We start from the raw sequence: 19,337 nt of genomic DNA on the forward strand, positions 1-19,337 counted from the left end.
GTCTGGATATATGCCCAGGAGTGGGATTGCTGGCCGATCATGTGATAGTTCTCTTTAGTTTTCTGAGGAATCTCCATACAGTTTTCTTTTTTTCTTTTTACAGCCACACCTGCAGCACATCAGAGTTCCCGGGCCAGGGGTCCATTTGGAGCTGCAGCTAGAGGCCTGTGCTGCAGCCACGCAACCCTGGATCCAAGCCATGCCTGTGACCTATGCTGCAGCATGTGACAGTGCCCAATTCTTAATCTACTAAGTGAGGTGAGGGATCGAACTCACATCCTCATGGACACTGTGTTGGGTTCTTAACCCACTGAGCCACAGTAGGAACTCTGTCCATACTGTTTTCCAATGGAATGTACCAATTTACATTCCCATCAACAGTGTTCCCTTTTCTCCACAACCTCTCCAGCATTTGTTACTTATCAACTTATTTAGTGATGGCCATTCTGACAGGTGTGAGGTGGTACTACATTGTAGTTTTGATTTGCATTTCTCTAATAATTTGTGGTGTTGAGCATTTTTTCATGTGCTTACTGACCATCCATGTGTCTTCTTTGGAGAAATAAATATTTTGGTCTTATGTCCATTTTATGACTGGGTTGCTTGTTTTTTGTTGTTGTTGAGGTGTATGAGTTGTTTGTATATTTTAGAGAGTAAACCCTTGTTGGTTGCATTGGTTGCAACTATTTTCTCCCATTCCATAGATTGTCTTTTTTTTTTTTTTTTTTAATGGTTTCATTTGCTGTGCAAAAGCATGTAAGTTTGATTAGGTCCCATGTGTTTATTTTGGGGTTTTTTGTTTTTCTTTTTATGGCTGCACCTGAGATATATGGAAGTTCCCAGGCTATGGGTCGAATCAGAGCTGTAGCTGCCAGCCTACACCACAGCCACAGCAACACTGGACATTTAACCCACTGAGAAAGGCCAGGGATTGAACCTGCATCCTCATGGATACTATGTTTGGTTCTTAACTTGCTGAGCCACAATGGGAACTCCTATTTTTGTTTTTATTTCTATTGCCTTGGAAGAGTGACCTAAGAAAACATTTTTGTGGTCTATTTTAAAGAATGTTTTGCCTATATTTTCTTCTAGGAGTTTTATGGTGTCATGTCTTATGTTTAAGTCTTTAAGCCATTTTGAGTTTATTTTTGGTCATGATGTGAGGGTGTATTCTCATTTCATTGATTTCCATGCAGCTCTCCAGTTTTGCCAGCTCTGCTTGCTGAAGAGAGTTTTTCCCATTTTATATTCTTGCTTCCTTTGTACAGATTAGTTGACTGTAGATGTCTGGGTTTATTTCTGGGCTCTCTATTCTGTTCCATTGATGTGTATGTCTGTTTTTGTACCAGTTCCACACTGTTTTGATTACTATAGCTTTATAATATTGTCTGAAGTCTGGGAGAGTTATGCCTCTTTATTTCCCTCAGGATTGCTTTGGGAGTTCTGGGTCTTTTATATATAGTTCCGTATAAGTTTTTGGATTGTTTGTTGTAGTTCTGTGAAAAATGTCATGGGTAATTTGATGGGGATCGCATTAAATCTGCAGATTGCTTTGGGTAGTATGGCCATTTTAACAGTATTAATTCTTCCAATGCAGGAGCATGGGATATCTTTCCATTTCTTTGAATCCTCTTTAATTTCCTTTATTAATGTCTTACAGTCCTCAATATATAAGTCTTTCATCCCCTTTGTTAGGTTTATTCCTAGGGGTTTTTTTGGGGTGTAATTTTGAAAGTTTTTTTTTAATATTTCTTTTCTAATATTTCATTGTTAGTATGCAGAAATACAACCAACTTCTGAATGTTAATCTTGTATCCTGCTATTTTGCTGAATTTGTTCATCAGATTGAGTAGGTTTTGTGTGAAATTCTTAGAGTTTTCTGCATATAGTGTCATGTTATCTGCAGATAGTGACAATTTTACCTCTTTCAATTTGGATACCCTTTTATTTTTTTTTCTTTTTCCCCTTTTTTTGTCTGACTGCTGTGGCTAGGACTTCCAATACTATTTGAATAAAAGTGGTGAGAGTGGGCATCCTTGTCTTTTTCCAGATTTTAGTGGGAAGGCATTCAGATTTTCTTTATTATGTTGAGGTATATTCCCTCTTTGGTAAGAGTTTTTATACCCACTTTAGTAAGAGTTTTTAATCATGAATAGATGTTGAATTTTGTCAAATGTTTTTTCTTCTTTTGTTGAGATGATCATGAGGTTTTCATTTTTTTGTTGTTGCTGTTAATGTGTATTATATTGATTGATTTGCATATATCGAACCATCCTTGCAAACTTGGGGTAAATCCTACTCGTTCATGGTGTATTGATCTTTTTTATGTTAGTTGGATTTGGTTTGCTAAAATTTTGTTGAGAATTTTTGCATCTATGTTCATCAAAGATATTGGTGTATAATTTTCTTTTTTGGTAATATCTGTCTAGTTTTAATATTAGGGTGATGGTGGCTGCATAGAAAGTCTTTGGGAGTGTTCCTTTTTCTTAATTCTTTTGGAAGAGTTTGAGATGGATGGGTATAGGAGTTCCCATTGTGGTGCAGCGGAAACAAATCCACCTAGGAACCATGAGGTTGCAGGTTCAATCCCTGGCCTCGCTCAGCAGGTTAAAAGATCCAGCATTGCTGTGAGCTGTGGTGTAGGTCACAGATGTGGCTCAGATCTGGCATTGCTTTGGCTGTGGTGTAGGCCAGCAGCTGAGGCTCCGATTGAACCCCTAACCTGGGGAAAAAAAAAAAAGGATGGGTGTAAGTTTTTTGTATGTTTGATGGAATTCACCTGTGAAGCCATCTGGTCCTGGACTTTTATTTGTAGGGAGTTTTGTTTGTTTGTTTTTAAATCATTATTACATATTCAATTTCATTTTTAGTGATTGGTCTGTTCAAATTATCTTTTTTCTTCTTGATTCAGTTTAGGTGGGCTGTATGTTTCTAGAAAATTGTCCATTTCTTCTAGGTGGTCAAATTTGTTGCCCTATAATTGTTCATTGCATTTTTAAATTTTAATTTCTATAGTATCAGTTGAGATTTCTCTTTATTTCTTATTTTATTTGGGTTCTCCCTCTCTTCTTCCTGGTGAGCCTGGCCAAAGTTTGTCCATTTTGTTTACCCTTTCAAAGAATCTGCTCTCGGTTTTATTAAATTTTTTTAAAAAATCTCTCTTTATTTCCTCTCTGATCTTTATTATTACCTTCTTCTGCTGACTTTAGGGTTTGTTTGTTCTTCTTTTTCTAATTCTTTTAGGTGGTAGATTAGGTTATTAGTATTTTTCTTGTTTTTTGAGGAAGGCCTGTCTAGCTATGAACTTCCCTTTAAGAACTGCTTTTGCAGCATCCCGTGGATTTTATATGATTGTGTTTTCATTGTTGTTTGTCTCAACATTTTTTAATTTCCTTTTTGATTTCTTTGTTGACCCATTGGTTTCTAAGTAGCATGTTGTTTACCATGTAGTGAGTTTTTTTTCATGTCTTTTCCTGTGTTTGATTTCTAGTTTCATTGTTGTAAGGGAAGATGCTTGAAATAATTTCTGTACTCTTAAGTTTGTTGAGGTTGGTTTTGTGCCCTAGTGTACATCAGTCTTAGAGAATGTTCCATGTACACTTGAAAAGAATGCTATTTTCCGATTTTTTTTTTTTTGGATGTAATGTCCTGAAAATGTCATTTAAGTTTAACTGTTCTATTGTTTAATTTAGGATATTTGTTATCTTATTGATTTTTTTTTGTCTAGAAGATCTTTCCATTTGATGTTTGTGGGGTGTTAGTCTCCTGCTATTATTATATTCCCATCAATTTTTTCTTTTATGTCTGTTAGTATTTTATATATTTGGGTGCTCCTATATTAGGGGCATATATGTTGACAAATGTAATATCCTCTTCTTGAATTGATCCTTTTTATCATTAAATGGTGTTTTTAATTTTTTTGTGGCCTTTGTTTTAAAGTCCTTTTTGTCTGATATGAGTATCGTAACTCCTGCTTTCTCATCATTTCCATTTTCATGAAGTATCTTTTTCCATCTCATCACTTTAAATTTACAGGTGTCCTGTGCCCCAGTGTGGGTCTCTTGAAGGCAGCATATTGTATGGCTTTGTTTTCTTTTACCCAGTCTTCCACTCTATGTCTTTTTATTGGTGCATTCAGTCCACTGACATTTAAGGTAATTATTGATAAATATGTGTTTTTTCCATCTTAAACCTTGTTTTCCAGTTGACTCTGTTTCTCCTTGGTTCCTTTTTCTCCCCCCCCCCCTTTATTTGTTTGTTTAATGATTTCCTTTTATGCTGTGTCCTTTTCTTTTTGGTTTTTGTGAATGCATTGTTTGTTTTTTGATTTGCGGTTGCCCTGTTTTTTTTGTTTTTTTTTTTGTTTTTTTTTGTCTTTTTGCTATTTCTTTGGGCTGTTCCCACAGCATATGGAGGTTCCCAGGCTAGGGGTCCAATCGGAGCTGTAGCCGCTGGCCTACGCCAGAGCCACAGCAACTCGGGATCCGAGCCGCGTCTGCAACCTACACCACAGCTCACGGCAACGCCGGATCGTTAACCCACTGAGCAAGGGCAGGGACCGAACCTGCAACCTCAGGGTTCCTGGTCGGATTTGTTAACCACTGCGCCACGACGGGAACTCCAGGTTGCCCTGTTTTTCAAGTATGTTAACCCCTTCCTATAGCTGCTTGCTTTAGGCTGATAGTCATATAGGCTCAAACACCTTCTAAAAAAAATCTAGACTTTCTCACTCTCCTTCTTCATATTGTATGTTTTTTTTTTTTTTGCATTTTGTGATTTTGATGTCCTTTTTTACATCTGTTTATCCTTTTGCTGTTCCTTGTGTTTGTCATCACTTTCACAAATAGGTTTATTTTTCTTTTTGATCTGTATATTGGCTTATTTAAGTAAGTACTTTCCAGTGTGATTTCCTCCATCCTATATCTTCTTACTTTTTTCCTATTTAGAGGAGACCTTTCAATATTTCTTTTAGGATAGGTTTAGTATTGCTGTATTTTTTTAGCTTTTGTTTGAGAAATTCCTTGTTTCTCCTTTTTTTAAGTGATAATCTTGCTGGGTAGAGTATTCTAGGTTGCCAGTTTTTCCCCTTTAGAACTTTGCTTTTTTTTTTTATCTTTTTGTCTTTTTGCCATTTCTTGGGCCGCTCCCGCGGCACATGGAGGTTCCCAGGCTAGGGGTCTAATCGGAGCTGTAGCTTTCGGCCTACGCCAGAACCACAACAACGAGGGATCCGAGCCGCGTCTGCAACCTACATCACACTCATGGCAATGCCAGATCATTATCCCGCTGAGCAAGGGAAGGGATCGAACCCGAAACCTCATGGTTCCTAGTCGGATTCGTTAACCACTGCGCCACGACAGGAACTCCCTCCCCTTTAGAACTTTGAATATATCTTGCCACTCTCTTCTGGCTTGTAGTGTTTCTGTAAAGAAATCAGCTGATAGCCTTGTGGGGGTTCCCTTGTAATTAACTCTTGTTTTTCTCTTATTGCCTTTAGAATCCTTTTCTTTAAACTTTGCCATTTTTATTATAATATGTCTTGGTCTGGGCCTGTTTGGGTTCAACTTTTTGGGGTCCTCTGTGCCTTCTGTATATGGATATCTGTTTCCTTCTTTAGATTTGGAAAGATTTTAGCCATAATTTCTTCAAATATATTTCAATCCCCCTTTCTTTTTCTTTTCCTTTTGAAATCTCTATTAGGCATAGATTGGCATGCTTTATATTATCCTGTAGATTGATTACATTGTTTTCATTTTTTTTTTTTTTCATTTGACTTTCTGTCTGCTCCTGATTGGGTAATTTCCATTATTCTATCTTCCAAGTCGCTTATTCGTTCCTCTGCATTCATTCTGTTCAATGCCTTTGGCTCAGTTTTCATCTCTGCAAATGAATTTTCTTTTTCTTCTTCTTTTTTTTTTAGCAAATGAATTTTCTAATTTTTCTTGACTCCTCCTTATAATATCTAGTTCCTTTTGTAAAGTAATTTACATTGCTGATGAGGTCATTCTCAATTCCTTCAGTATTTTCATTACCTTCTTCTTGAACTTGGTGTCTGTTAGACTGCAGAGGTCTGTTTCATTGTTTGTTCCTTCAGGGGAATTCTCCTGTTCTTTTAACTGGGAGTGGTTCTTGTGCGTCTTCATTTTGCTTATATTTTTCTTACTCTCTTTAGCCTGAGCCTTAGCGCCCAGCCCCTACTTGAGGGTCTCAGGTTCTGGTGTGTGCCCGCCATGGTACCCATCCTCTATGCTGTTCTCTCTCTTCTTTGCCTTCCTTAGACCGGCTACTGCACTTTTCTCAGAAGCTTTGAGGCTCCACCTCCATCCTGGCTGATCTCCCCACCAGTTAGGTGACCTCCCAGGGTGCAGATTCCTTTCCTCTTGTACAGCTCCCTCTCAGGAGTGCTGGTTCTATCCTGATTCTTTTTTTTCTCCTCTCCCTTTTTTCCCTTTTGTTCTACCCATTTATGCAGAGGGTTTATTGCCCTTTTTGGAAGCCTGAGGTCTTCTGTCAGTGGTCAGTAGATGTTCTGTGAGAATCCTTCTTCATGTAGATGGGGTGTTTTTGTGTGTGTGTGTGTGCATGCATGCATGTGTTTGTGGGAGAAGATGAGCTTCACGTCCTACTCCACCATCTTAATCCCGCCTCTTATAATCCTAAAGTTATCTTTGACCTTGTGTTTTGTAATTGAGTCTACTGGGATAATGGAACATGCAGGTGCACAGAGGAAATATGCACAATATATGTGTCTTCCATTCCTCGGTGCCATCTCATTTTCATATTGAGTTTGCTGTGCCCTAAGAGCTTGGAATTCTGATGAACTCACAGTGTCTGGTAGCTCAGCAAGAGGCAAAGCAAATACAAAGTAACACGTTGTATCTATGACTATATGGAGGTCCTACTGGCCCTAAGAGGACATGCTTTTGTTCAAACTAGATCTTGCTTCTCATGCAGAAAGTAGCACTCTAAAATATGTGACTATCCAATGCACTCCATCATCACTTTCTTACACATGTTGCTTCCTTTACTAGCTGAACACTTCATGTAGAAATTGATGACACAGCAAGAAAGGGAGAGATAGGAGAAATCATAGTTCAGTTTTTTTCAGTCCTTCTTCATTAGTAAGCTGAAGGTGGACAGTATTAGTAGAATGTGTGCATATCAAGAAGTGAATAAAAACAGTTGAATTAGTTTTCTGCAGTGTTTCTGCTGTTTTGGTAAGAATGAAATACATGTATATACATGTGTGTACGTAGAAGTCACAAAGTGCTGCTTGTTTCATTGCAGTGATTCTGCATATGAGTTAAATGCTTGTATTTGCATTAATTTATTTTTTAAATGACTTTTGTGGTTGAATTCACAGGTTTATCCCATATTTTCAAAATGTTATTTTGTTTACTTTCACTGATGATACAGTTAATATACTATTTTTGCTAAAAGTATTTTTTGTCCTCCATCTATATTATGTATTCAGTTATATAAGTTATAAATCAGTATGTATATTTTGTATATATATATGTAATACACAAAATATTATATTTGTATTCAAAACAATATAGATAGATGGTAAAATTCATGCTAATAATGGTAAAATTTAACTTTTCTTAGGACATCAAATAACAGATAAAAATCACCATGACAAGTTGAAAGACCACAAAGGAAAGGATGAAGCTTTCTATCTTAGTATGTTTCTTGGCTTTTTCTTTTTTTTTTTTTCTTTTTGTATCAAAGGAACTTCATTTTCACTTTGCAGTAGGCCCCTACATTATGTAGCTGGCCTTGTCCCTAAGATCAGGAACAAAGCAAGAAACAAATTTCATTCTCACTACTTCTTTCACTTTTTTACTAGAGACCCTAGCCAGAGCAATAAAATAAGAAAAAATATACAAATAGGAAAGAAAGAAATGAAAATATCTTTATTCTCAGATGATATGATAATTTATGTTAAAAATCCTAAGGAATCCACAAAACTGCTAGAAGTAAGTTTAACAAGTTTGAAAGTTACATGATTAATATTAAAAGACCTATCATATTTTAATATACTAGCAACAGACAATTGGAAATTGAAAAAAAAAATCTATTTAAGAAGCATGCGCAACCATGAAATACTTAAGGCTGAATTTAAAATATGTGCAAGATGTGGAAACTAGCACATTACTGAAGGAAGTAAGTAAAAGAAGACCTAATTTTTTTTTTTTTGTCTTTCATTTTTTTAGGGCTGCTTCCACATACGGAGGTTCCCAGGCTAGGGGTCTAATCGGAGCTATAGCCACCCGCCTACACCACAGCCACAGCAACTCGGGATCCGAGCCGTGTCTGCGACCTACATCACAGCTCATGGCAACACTGGATCCTTAACTCGCTGAGCGAGGCCACAACCTCATGGTTCCTAGTTGGCTTTGTTTCCACTGCGCCATAATGGGAACTCCAAAGAAGGCCTAAATTAATGAGAGATTACAGATAACAATATTGTTAAAATGTTGATCCTCCCTAAATTGTTTTAGATTCAACTCAATCCACATCAGAATACCATCGGTCTTTTTTTTTTTTTTTTAGAAATTGAAAAAAAGATGGTTATAAAGTTTATATGGATAATACACTAAAAACACTGTGTTTTAGTATTAGAAGATTTACACCACCTGATTATGAGATATTGCAGTAATCAAGTTAGTGTAGTATTAGCCTAAAGATACACAGTTAGATCAGTGAATCTGAATAAAGTCTAGACGTTAACACACACATCTGTGATCAAGTAATGTTCACCAGATGTGTCAAGGTAATTCAATGGAAAAAGGATAATCTTTCAACAAATGATACTGGAGTAATCAGATATCCATATCAAAAAAAAAAAATCCTTACCTCACCCTACCTATAAAAATTAACTTGAAACGGATCATAGTCATATTTAAACTATAAAACATCTAGAGTGAAGCATGGGAGAAAATTATTGTGATTTTTTTGGGCTGGGCAAAGATTTCTTACATGGAGGTAAGTTGAAGCTGTTAGCTTTATTTGCCACGTGCAGAAGTTAGGAAGTTTTCAGGGATTTGCCAAGACGTGATAACGTAGGAACTTATCAGGCTCCAAAGCCAAAGCTCATTGCAGGCATCACACTGCCTCCTACTGTAGGGGCTGGAGGAGGACAAATGGTTTGAGGTTTATTGGTGTCCCCAGACACCAGGCAACACTGAGGGCTAGGCAAGTACTTAAGTATAGTGTGGGCACTTGGCTCCAGCAGCTGCTGGCATTGCCACGGAGGGCTTCCCAGTAGGAGTCGGGCAGAGGGACAGGAAAGGGACGAAGCCCTTAGCTGGGGTGGAGCGGTATTGGTAGCCTTGCCATCCAGCCAGGGTGAGAAGATCCCTGCCGCTGCTGGCAGGACCCTGACAGAGAGGTCCGCTCCCTATGGACAAAGCACTTGAGGGGAAGGAAGGAACTCGGGTGTAGAGGAGAATTTAGACCAAGCGATGCGTGTGGCATTGCTTGGGGGGGACTTTCTGGTCAACCCCAGCAGCCCTGGTGACGGGGGGCTGGTGTGGAAGCACCCCGGATTGATGGCAGTCGCTTCGCCTCTTCCCCAGGGAAGGTTCTTCAGGGAGGAAACAGCGATTCTGGGGGGATGACCTCGGCCAGCTCCAGTTTGTGAAGAGCGGCCTCCTCTGCGCATGTTTGTCCTGAGTGCCTAGCGACGGGCTTGGCAGCACGGACCCGGGGCAGAGGCGTCTCCCTTCGTTGCAGGTGGCTGTGCACCCAATTCCTGCATTTCGCAGAGCAGAGCCATTGGCGGCTGTGCCCAGGTCTCGTTTGAAGACCTTTGGAAGGTTCCTCTCCTGGGCTGGCCCTTTGAGAAATCTGGCGGGGGGCGGCGGAGGTTGGGGGCGGGGAGGCACAGGTGCACAGGGGCAGTTCCGTGGCTTCGCGGACCAGAGGGAGATGCTCCGGGAAGGGGCTGCTCGCCTCGGGGTGTTTATGGAGGGCCGTCGGGGGCAAGGAGCCAGTTTCTTGAAGAGCATTCTCTGTTTCTGAGGCTCCCCACGTCTGGCGGTCAGGGTGTTCCAAGCGAGCAGATAGAAATTTCAGAAATGTATTGTGTGCACAGAGTCACTGCAGAAGGTTGAGGCGGCAAGAAGAAGAAAACCAATCATGCTAACCCCCACCCCCTTACGCGCTAACCACTCTTGACATTCTGGTGTCTCTGCTCCTGCCCTATTTCATTTCTCCTCGAAAATGGGATCGGAGTGTGGCTGCAGATGCAAACCTTTTTTTTTTTTTTTTTTTCTCTCTCTCTTAATGATTTATCTTGCACTTCATTCCTCTTGGAGAACCTGGTGGGGAAATACCAGAAGCGTGTGATCACTCAGGGTGGGGCCGTCGGGGAGGGCTCCGCAGAGGAGGCAGGCTTGAGCTGGTTTGGGAGGGGGGAAGGGTGGCAGGGGGATAGGAGGATACGATTGGGGGCCGTTCAGGGGGGACGCTTCTCACACGGGGGGCGGGGGTGGCAGGGCTGCGTTCCTCTGGTGAACTTGAAGCCTCAGGACACCTGTGGCGTTGGGGTTTCCGTCCTCCCTCCCTCTTGCCTTCCCTCCCTTCCTTCAGTCTCTCCCTCCCTCCCTCCTTCTCCTGTTTATTCATTCCTTCACTCTGTAGTCATTGAGTGCCTCCTGTATGCCAGGTGTTTGTCCGGTGCTGGGGACACAGTGGTGATTGGAACAGATCTTGTCCCTGCCCTAGTGGAGCTATAAGATAACAGATGGTCATGTCTGTCTTACTCAGAGGCAAACACATTTTCTTTTTTTCTTTTTTTTTTCTTTTATGGTCACATCTGTGGCATATGGAAGTTCCTGGGCCGGGGTCACATTGGAGCTGCAGCTGCCAGCTTGCACCAAGGCCACCGCCACACCAGATCTGAGCTGCATCTGCGCCCCACACCACAGCTGGGATCCTTAATCCACGGAGTGAGGCCAGGGATCAAACCGGCATCCTCATGGATACTAGTTGGGTTCTTCACCTGCTGAGCCACAATGGGAATGCCAAAAGCAAACATTTTAAGACATTTAACAATAGTAATATAGGAGTTCCCTCTATGACACAGCAGGATAGGTGGCATCTCTGCAGTGCTGAGATGAGGGTTCGATCCCAGACCTGCATAGTGAAGGATCCAGCATTACTGTAGCTGCTGTGTGGACTACACAGCTGTGGCTCTGATCTGATCCCTAGCCTGGGAACTCCATATCCATGGGGCGGCCAAAAAGGAAAAAAAAAAAAAAGTAATACAAACATGGGCTTTTATGGAATAGAATGCAAAATCCACACACCCCAGCAAGGGCAGAGGTGAAGCTCCGCCCCATGTGCTTTAGTAGAAAACTTTGAGGGCCTCCAGAGTGTGGGCTGCGACATGTGTTGAGGTCAGAAGTGCCTGCCAGGTGACAACATTGGGGACATCAGCTTGGCCAAAGCAGATGGTTTATATCAGGGGACAGTGGGAGATATTTAGAAAAGTTCATGGGCTGGAGTATGTAGGCCCTCGAGTGCCAGAATGAGGATTTTGAACTTTATCTTTTGGAAGATTGGCAGCTACTGAGGTGTTCGGAGCAGGAGGTGAAACTTGGAAAAAGATAATTTTGGTATGTGATCCCCGGTGCTCAATCAGCAGGACCACAGAGGGTCCAGGGAGATGAGTCCGTGCCCAGCCCCGTGGGAGGTGAGGGTTTGGGCCAGAGGATGGCAGGAGGCAGAAAGAGGAGGACAAGGAAGACCAGCTGGAGTGAATGACCCCCTGGAGGTGGAGCACCAGCGGCAGGGGCGGGGGGGGGGGGGGGGGTTGCAGGTTCTGATAGTGACCGAAGGCTGACGGTGGACACACTCAGGTCTGTACTCCGGTTACCTGAGGTGCACAGTCAGGGGGTCCTAACCCTTGGCTGGTAGCAATGGGACCTTCAGGTGGGGCTGGTTGGGGGAGACTGGGACGGGCTCGGGTATTCCCATTGACTGGGGCTGTAGTATGTAGAGCGTGGGTATTGCCATCAACCAGGGCTGTATGTACACAGAGCGTGGGTGTTCCCGTTAACTGGGCTGTGCATGCATAGAGCGTGGATGTTCCCATCAACCAGGCTTATGTACATAGAGTGTGGCTAGTCCCATTGATGGGGCTGTACATACACAGAGCATGGGTATTGCTGCAGAGCGAGGCTGTGTGTACATAGAGCCTGGGTATTGCCATCAACCAGGGCTGTGCTTACACAGAGCGTGGGTGTTCCCGTTAACTGGGCTGTGCATACATAGAGCATGGATGTTCCCATCAACCAGTCCGTACACACACACAGCGTGGGTGTTCCCACCAACCAGGCTCTATGTGCATAGAGTGTGGCTATTCCCGTCGATGGGGCTGTACATACACAGAGCGTGGGTGTTGCTGCAGAGCGAGGCTGTATGTATATAGAGTGTAGGTGTTCCCATCAACCAGCCTGTACAGACACAGAGTCACCTGGGAGCTTTTTGATGGTGTCAGTGTCTGGGCCTCTGGTTGCACTGTTCCGGGGTCCATGGCCCCCAGGTGATTCTAAGGTGCTGCCGGGGTTGGGAACCACTGAGGAGGGGGAGGGGAGCATACGCAGGGGATGCTAAGTCAAGACAGTTGAGGAGGAAATTTCAGAGCAGGGGTGGTTTGCTGGGCCTTTACTTTTGGATTTTGGAATCTGAAAGTCTCTGTGTGTCATGTGACGAAGATGGCGCGTGGACAGGACTGGTGTGTGGCCTGGGACGATCCCCCCGAGTCAGTGTCTCTGACGGTGAGTGTGGGCTGGCTGTGCTGAGAGCAGGTGCTAGGAGGCAGGGGGAGAAAGGGTTGGGACCGGGAGAAAGAAACTTGGAATGTGACTGGAAATCTGAATTGAAATCCAGGGAACCGAATTAAATGCAGGACACATCAAACAGTGTCAATAGACGGAAAACACTCAGTGGATCTGCCTGTGAACAGATGGAAGAGATGCCAGTCCGACAGGAAGGAGGGTAAGGAGGTGCAGTAACTCAGGCTGGGGGTGCACCAGGGATCAGAAGATGAAAAGGGAAGAGAATAAATGGACAGAAGGAAAGTAGGCAGTAGGCACAGGGAGGTGACATAAAGGGATCGCATATGTTTGTAGTTTGATTTAAAGAACCGGGAAGGTTGGGGCGTTCCTGTTGTGGCTCAGCGGGTTAAGAACCCCGCTAGTATCCATGAGGATGCAGGTTCAATCCCTGGCCTCACTCAGTGGGTTAAGGATCCAGGCTGAGGTGTAGGTTGCAGATGAGGCTCGGACCCCCCTGTTGCTGTGGCTGTGGTGTAGGTCAGCAGCTGCAGCTCCAATTCAAGTTCCCTAGCCTGGGATCTTCCATAGGCCGCAGGTGCGGCCCTAAAAAAAACAAAAACCAAAAAACAACCCAGGAAAGTTGGAGGATCTTGGCTTTGTTTTGATATTTATGCCACCACCCAGAACAGTGATTGAATAAAAGAGAATCACTTGGGGAGTGCAAAATTTAGATTCCTGAGTCTCGGGGGGGTCGGAGGGGGACCCAGGAATCTGCATTGTAATCAGTCATCCTTGGGATGGCAACACACCTGGTCCAGAACCTGGAGAAATAGAGACTAAGGAATAAGCCCTGATGGGTCGAGTCAGGACCAGTGACTGAAACAACTCACGCCGGATGTCCACAGGCAGCTCTCAGAGGCTGCAGGGCTGAGCAGTGGTGAGTAATCCCAAAGAAGCCCTAAGGCAGAGAAGAGAGGGAATCAGTTCCCCAAGGAGAAAGCATGATTCAGGAGAGGAGAGGGACACCGGTTTCTGCAGATGAGACTCTGCAGAAAGTTCTGCTCTCAAGCTCTGAGTCATCTCGAATTGAGAGACAGGGAGTCCACGGAAACCCGGGTGTCTGCTCTGTTCCGTGGCTGCGTGTGAAGCAGGGGCTTTGGTGTGTTTGTGCAAATGGGGATCCCTGTCTCGTTTTCGCACTCTAAGATTGTGTGATGATTGTATTGCTGGGATTCTAGAAATCTGCTTCTGTCTCCAAATTCTGTGTTCCTCTGGGCTGGTACATTTGTTCTCAAGTTCATTCAAAGACAGCTCCAGAAAGTCAGGGTCTCTGCAGCAAATGCAGGTGGGATTACTTAGAGGTGAGAAGATGAGAGCAGGCAGCGTGGAAGGAACCCTCTGATTCTGGAGGTCCCCATAAGTGTGTGGTTTATCACGTTTTGCCTGTCCTTCATTTGGTCCTCAGCTAGAAATTGCCTTAAATTACTTGGACCATCCAGCATCCATGGATCAATATGTGCATAAGCTCCTGTTGTGAGTGTGTATGAACACCCACCCTTGCGCATGTCCAGCCCAGTTCACTCCCTCTTAGGGGTCTTTTCTGACTTGTCTTCCTCTCCCGCAGCCTCAGGCAATGCTTTCTCCATTTCCCGTAGCTGCTTTACCCCCTCGTAAATTTGAGCTCTTTGGTTTTGTGTTGTTGCTGTTGTTGGTTTTTTGTTTTTGTTTTTGTTTGCCCTTTCTAGGGCTGCTCCTGCAGCACATGGAGGTTCCCAGGCTAGAGGTCCAGTTGGAGCCGTAGGCGCCAGCCTACACCACAGCCACAGCAACGTGGGATCCGAGCCACATCTGCCATCTACACCACAGCTCACGGCAACGCTGGATCCTTAACCCACTGAGCAAGGCCAGGGATTGAACCCACCACCTCATGGTTCCTAGTCAGATTCGTTAGCCACTGCGCCACGACGGGAACTCCAAACTTGAGCTCTTGAGGTCCTTTTTTTTCCCTCTCCAGGGCCCAGCACGGGGTCTGCCACTTAGCAAGGATTCAGGAGGATTGAGTTAAAAAAAAAAAAAATCTGAAGCCAAACATGATTGAACATTTTAAAATAGATTCCTGCAAGTAGAATGAGAACTATGTGGCCTGCAGAAAAAGACCAAGGTGACTGATGGGGTCACAGTGGTAAGAAGAGACACAAAATGCTGTGACCTAATGTCTTCTGTTTCTGTGGTGCAGCCGCAAGAGGACATGGGGAGCTTTTGATGAGTTTTGTGTTTCTTAATCATCTGGACTAACAGACCCTTTTGAGGATCTGGTGAAAGCAATGGACTTTGCTCTGCAGAAAAGGGCAAAACATACTTCTGCCCGTAATTTGAAGGGCTCACTGACTCCCCCTAACATGGTCTAAAGACGTCCAGCGAATAATCCCTTGGTCAGTATAAAATGCCAACTGCGAGATGCTCTTCCTACATCTTCTCCTCCAGGGAGACCGTTGGGGTCCCCTTCTCTGGTCTTAATTGTCTCTACCCCTGACACTTGGGCCTTCTCCCATCATGAGTGCATTTATCAAGCTGCCGTGTTCTTATGTTCAGCAGGTATCAGTAGTATCACCCTTTTAGCCCACAGGGTCTGCAATGGATGTAAAAATAAATCTCCTTGTTCTATCTTGGTTCTCAGAGTTCTGTTCTGCAATACAGAAACTTAAGAATGTTTCATGTGAAGCATGACTCAGGAATCAGAAAGGAAGAAGGCATTGCCCTGGGCCAGGGTTTCTCAGCCTCAGATCTGCTGACATTTGGCGGTGGACATTTCTGCACTTGGGGACTGCCCTGTGCTGTAGAATGTTCAGAAGCATCCCTGGCTCCACCGGGTAGATGCCAGGAGCAACCCCCACCACCGTCGTGACAATCAGTCATGTCCCCAGACACCTTGCCAGATGGTCCCTAGGGGCCCCAGATCACCACCACACCCAGCTGAGAACGGCTGGTCCAGCCTTTCTGTAGCTGGACTTTGGCTCTCTCCCTAAGTGGAGAATGGACTCTCCTGTCGGCTTCATTCTCCTGTAGCCGTTTGTGCAGCTGACTTTTGCTCTGTGCCAGTAGCTGTGCCAGGCCCTGTGGCTGCAAGTGTGCGTTAAGTACCACAGCCTGACTTCCGGTGCTCCTTGCTTCTTTGCATGATACATGCGGCTGCCCACGAGGTGGGGCGGGAGGCTTGTCTCACGGCAAAGAGGCCTTTGCACAGTGTCTTCTCCATCCAGGAGGCCCTTTCTTCTGATCTTTTGTGACTGAGTCTTTTTGGTCATTCATATCTCAGTTTAAATGATACCACTTCGGGGAGAGACCTGTCCCAACCACCTAACCATAGTCAGTTGTTTTCCCCCAGTGCTGTGTAACAAACAGCCCCAAACGCAAAGGCTCACAGCCACATATTTCATGCTCACATGATGGATCTAGGCTGGGTTCAGCTCCAAGCTGTGGCTTGAGTTCACTTTGGCTCCATGGGTCTCTCATTCTGCTGGACCAGTGAGCTTTTGGTGTGTGTTGCTCTCATCAGACCAGCCAAAGCACACGGGGGAAGCAAACACATTTCAAAAACGTGGTCGTGTCATGTGCACTGGCATCCATTTGGCCAAAGCAGATCAAGTGGTCAGAGTCAGCAGGCGGGAGGAACACATCCCTTTCCATGGAGCAGTGGCAAGGGCGTGGCTGCGCTGTGCTCCACAAGGGCCTGAAGAATCGGCCCGCGCTCTCCCTCCCTCACTCAGTCTAAACCAGCTGCCCAGTCACTTTATTGTTTTTGTTCTCTGCTAAGTTTGGATACTCTTGTTGTTGAATTATTCATTTGTTATTTGTGTATTGTCACCAGATCATCACCCCATGACAGCAGGGACTCTTGCTGCCTTATTTGCCGCTAAATCCCAAGCACCTGCCTGGCACAGGGTGGGCACTGACTACGTTGGTGGATGAATGGATGGACACGTGGAGAGTTCTGTTTGGGGAATCAGGGAGGGATGTGGACATAATCTTGAAATGGCAACAACAACTAACAGTTTCTGAGGGACGAGTCGGGGCTTGGCCCGGTTAAATCAGGGCATCGTCACATCGTGTGGCCCTGAGCTGGCAGGGTGCGGGGGCGGATGTTCTGGTTAGGGCTGAAGAGCCCTGAAATAGCACATCGTGTTTGAGGATTGGAGCGAGATGCCCGGTGTGGCTGGAGCAAGGGGAGCCTGGCGGGCAGTAGCCAGGTACAAGACACAGGAGTGACACTGGAGCCCAGTGGTCAGGGCCGCCCTGTTCCACGTCTCTGGGGGAGCCATGATGTCTCAGTCTGGAGTGGACCCCCTGAGGGTTGTAAGTGCACAGTCTGGGAGGCAGTTCTGGCCACCCAGCAGGTCATGAGGGACCTTGCAGCACGTGTCAAGGTGACCAGGTGCCTATCTCTGAAGTCCTCTTTGTTGCGGAAGAGGCCGAACATTGAGTGTCTTCTAGCAGAGGCATGTCCGAGCTTTGTTAAACAAGTAGGAAGCTTCTGGAGGCCCTTCTGTTTTGAGGGGCGTGGTGGACGGGGGTCCAGCTTGGAAGGGCGTGTCACGGTGCCCGGGCTGGGACCTTGCGTTGTGTTGAGCGGGGTCACGGTGACTGCAGACCCCAGTCATCTCTGGGGACAAGGACGCTAGTTTGCTCCAGGACAGCCCGGGAGCATCACCCCGCTGTCTGTAGACCTCCCCCCTCCGTAGATGCTCCAGGTCCTCACTGGGTCTGGGCTCCCTGGGGACCCCCAGCGCCTCGGGCTTCGCCCAGCCTCTGCTGAGCCTCAGCGCAGCTCCGCTAAGGAGACAGTAACGTACGGGATACTGGACTCGTGACCAGGTAGCGTGCTTGCTGGGCAAGACAGCAGCGGTGGACCTGCCCTCAAGGCCACGTGTGCCTGGTCAGGCTGGCTTCTGATGTTCAGTCTGCTGGGACAGAGCTTTTTTTTTTTCCTCTTTTTTGGCCGCCCCTCGCTGGGCATATGGAACTCCTGAGCCAGGGATGAGATCCAAGCTGCCACCACAGCAGTGCCGGATCCTTAACCCACTGCGCCAGTCCAGGGATTGAACCCAGCCCTCCCAAGACACTGCTGATCCCATTGTGCCACAGTGGGAGCTCCTAGAACCTTTTTTTCTTTTCTTTTTTTTTTTTTAATATTGTGAAGTTCAAAGCCTGTGCTTGTTGAGGGGAGAAAAAGAGGAAGAAGACCTGGGTTCCATTGTCAGCACTGCTGGGAGACTGTGGGCTCGTCACGTGATTTCTCTGGGCTTCAAGTCTCTGACACAAAACGAGAATAAGAAAACTTCAGAGTTCCCAACATGGTTCAATGGAAACGAATCTGACTGCATCCATGAGGCCACAGGTTCGATCCCTGGCCTCGCTCAGTGGGTTAAGGATCCCACAGTGCTGTGGCTGTGGTGGAGCCCAGCAGCTGTAGCTCCAGTTTGATCCCTAGCCTGGGAACCTCCATATGCTGCCGGTGCGGCCCTATAAAGACAAAACAAACAAAACAAAACAAAAAAAACTTCGCCTGTTGTAACAAACAAATGCAATAATGAATATGAAGGTTCTTATAAAACTTCATTAAAATGCGGTTGTTAGGTACCAGTTTCCCTTTTCCTCTCTGGAAGAAAAGGAAAAAAAAAGAAGTCATTAAGACCATATTCCGCACCAAGCCCTCTGTGAGGTGGTGTTGCCTCGCATTTCTCTTTTAATCTTCCTGGAACCGCCTTCAGGGATGAGGATGAGGAAGCCAAGTCTCAGAGAGACTTGCTTCAGGCCACACAGCCTGCCGGTGGTGTGTGAGGTCTGTGTGACTGCGCAGCTGAACCTCTTTGCCACGCAGTCCTACACTAGGAGGCCCCTCCCCGGGTCTGCAGAGAGCGTGGCTCCGGCCGGGCATCCCTTAGGTTGGGGAGGTGCCTTCTGGCCTCCTCCTTCCTACCCCACAGCTCCTTGGGGAGTTTTTTTTTTTTTTTTCCAAAACACCTAAGCTTTAATGAACAGAGGCCTCGCCCCAGCAGCAGAGCTTTGCAAAGTCTCCAGGGGCAGCCAACATGGTCATGGACACTGCAGAGCTGTTGTCTCTCTCTCAGTCTCTTTGCCTCAGTTCGGGAATGTTCTAGAATCCGCAGGCCAGGATGAGTTTATAAAGAAAGATCAGCCTAGGCCCTTGAGCCACCCCCGATGGGGGTGCCCTTCCCAGAGCAGCCCCTGTCTCTGAGGGCCCTTCGAAAATGTGCAGGATATTGTGACCCATCAGATTCTAAGAGGAAGCGTTTGGTGAAGGAATGTTCTCCTGGCTGCATTTCTGAGCTGGGGTATTGTAAACACTCGATCCAGCTGTCGTGGGTTAGATGCAGCTATAGTCCGAATGTTTACCCACTTGGGAGATTCATTCATTTTATTCATTATTTTGAAACTCGTGTTTAAAAGAAAAAACAATTCTTTTGAAATAAGACTGCTGCCAGTCTAGGGGATGTCACGGGAGGGGGGCGGTGGCATGAACTGGCGCCA

General features: G+C 45.3%; 1 protein-coding gene across 2 annotated transcripts in view; it reads left to right on the forward strand.

The window, feature by feature from the left end:
* ADCY3 (adenylate cyclase 3) overlaps positions 1–19,337 on the forward strand; it is a 93,882-nt gene that overhangs the window by 21,724 nt on the left and 52,821 nt on the right. Inside the window, exon 1 of one of the 2 annotated variants that reach the window (XM_047782516.1) lies at positions 11,372–11,624. The exons of the other annotated variant lie outside the window; for it this stretch is intronic. The gene's annotated coding sequence lies outside the window, so the exon portion shown is untranslated. Of the gene's footprint in view, positions 1–11,371; positions 11,625–19,337 lie in introns of those variants that run through there. 2 annotated transcript variants of the gene reach the window in all.

This window comes from Phacochoerus africanus, chromosome 5 (assembly GCF_016906955.1).
Source record: "Phacochoerus africanus isolate WHEZ1 chromosome 5, ROS_Pafr_v1, whole genome shotgun sequence".
In the NCBI taxonomy this organism is placed as follows: domain Eukaryota; kingdom Metazoa; phylum Chordata; class Mammalia; order Artiodactyla; family Suidae; genus Phacochoerus; species Phacochoerus africanus.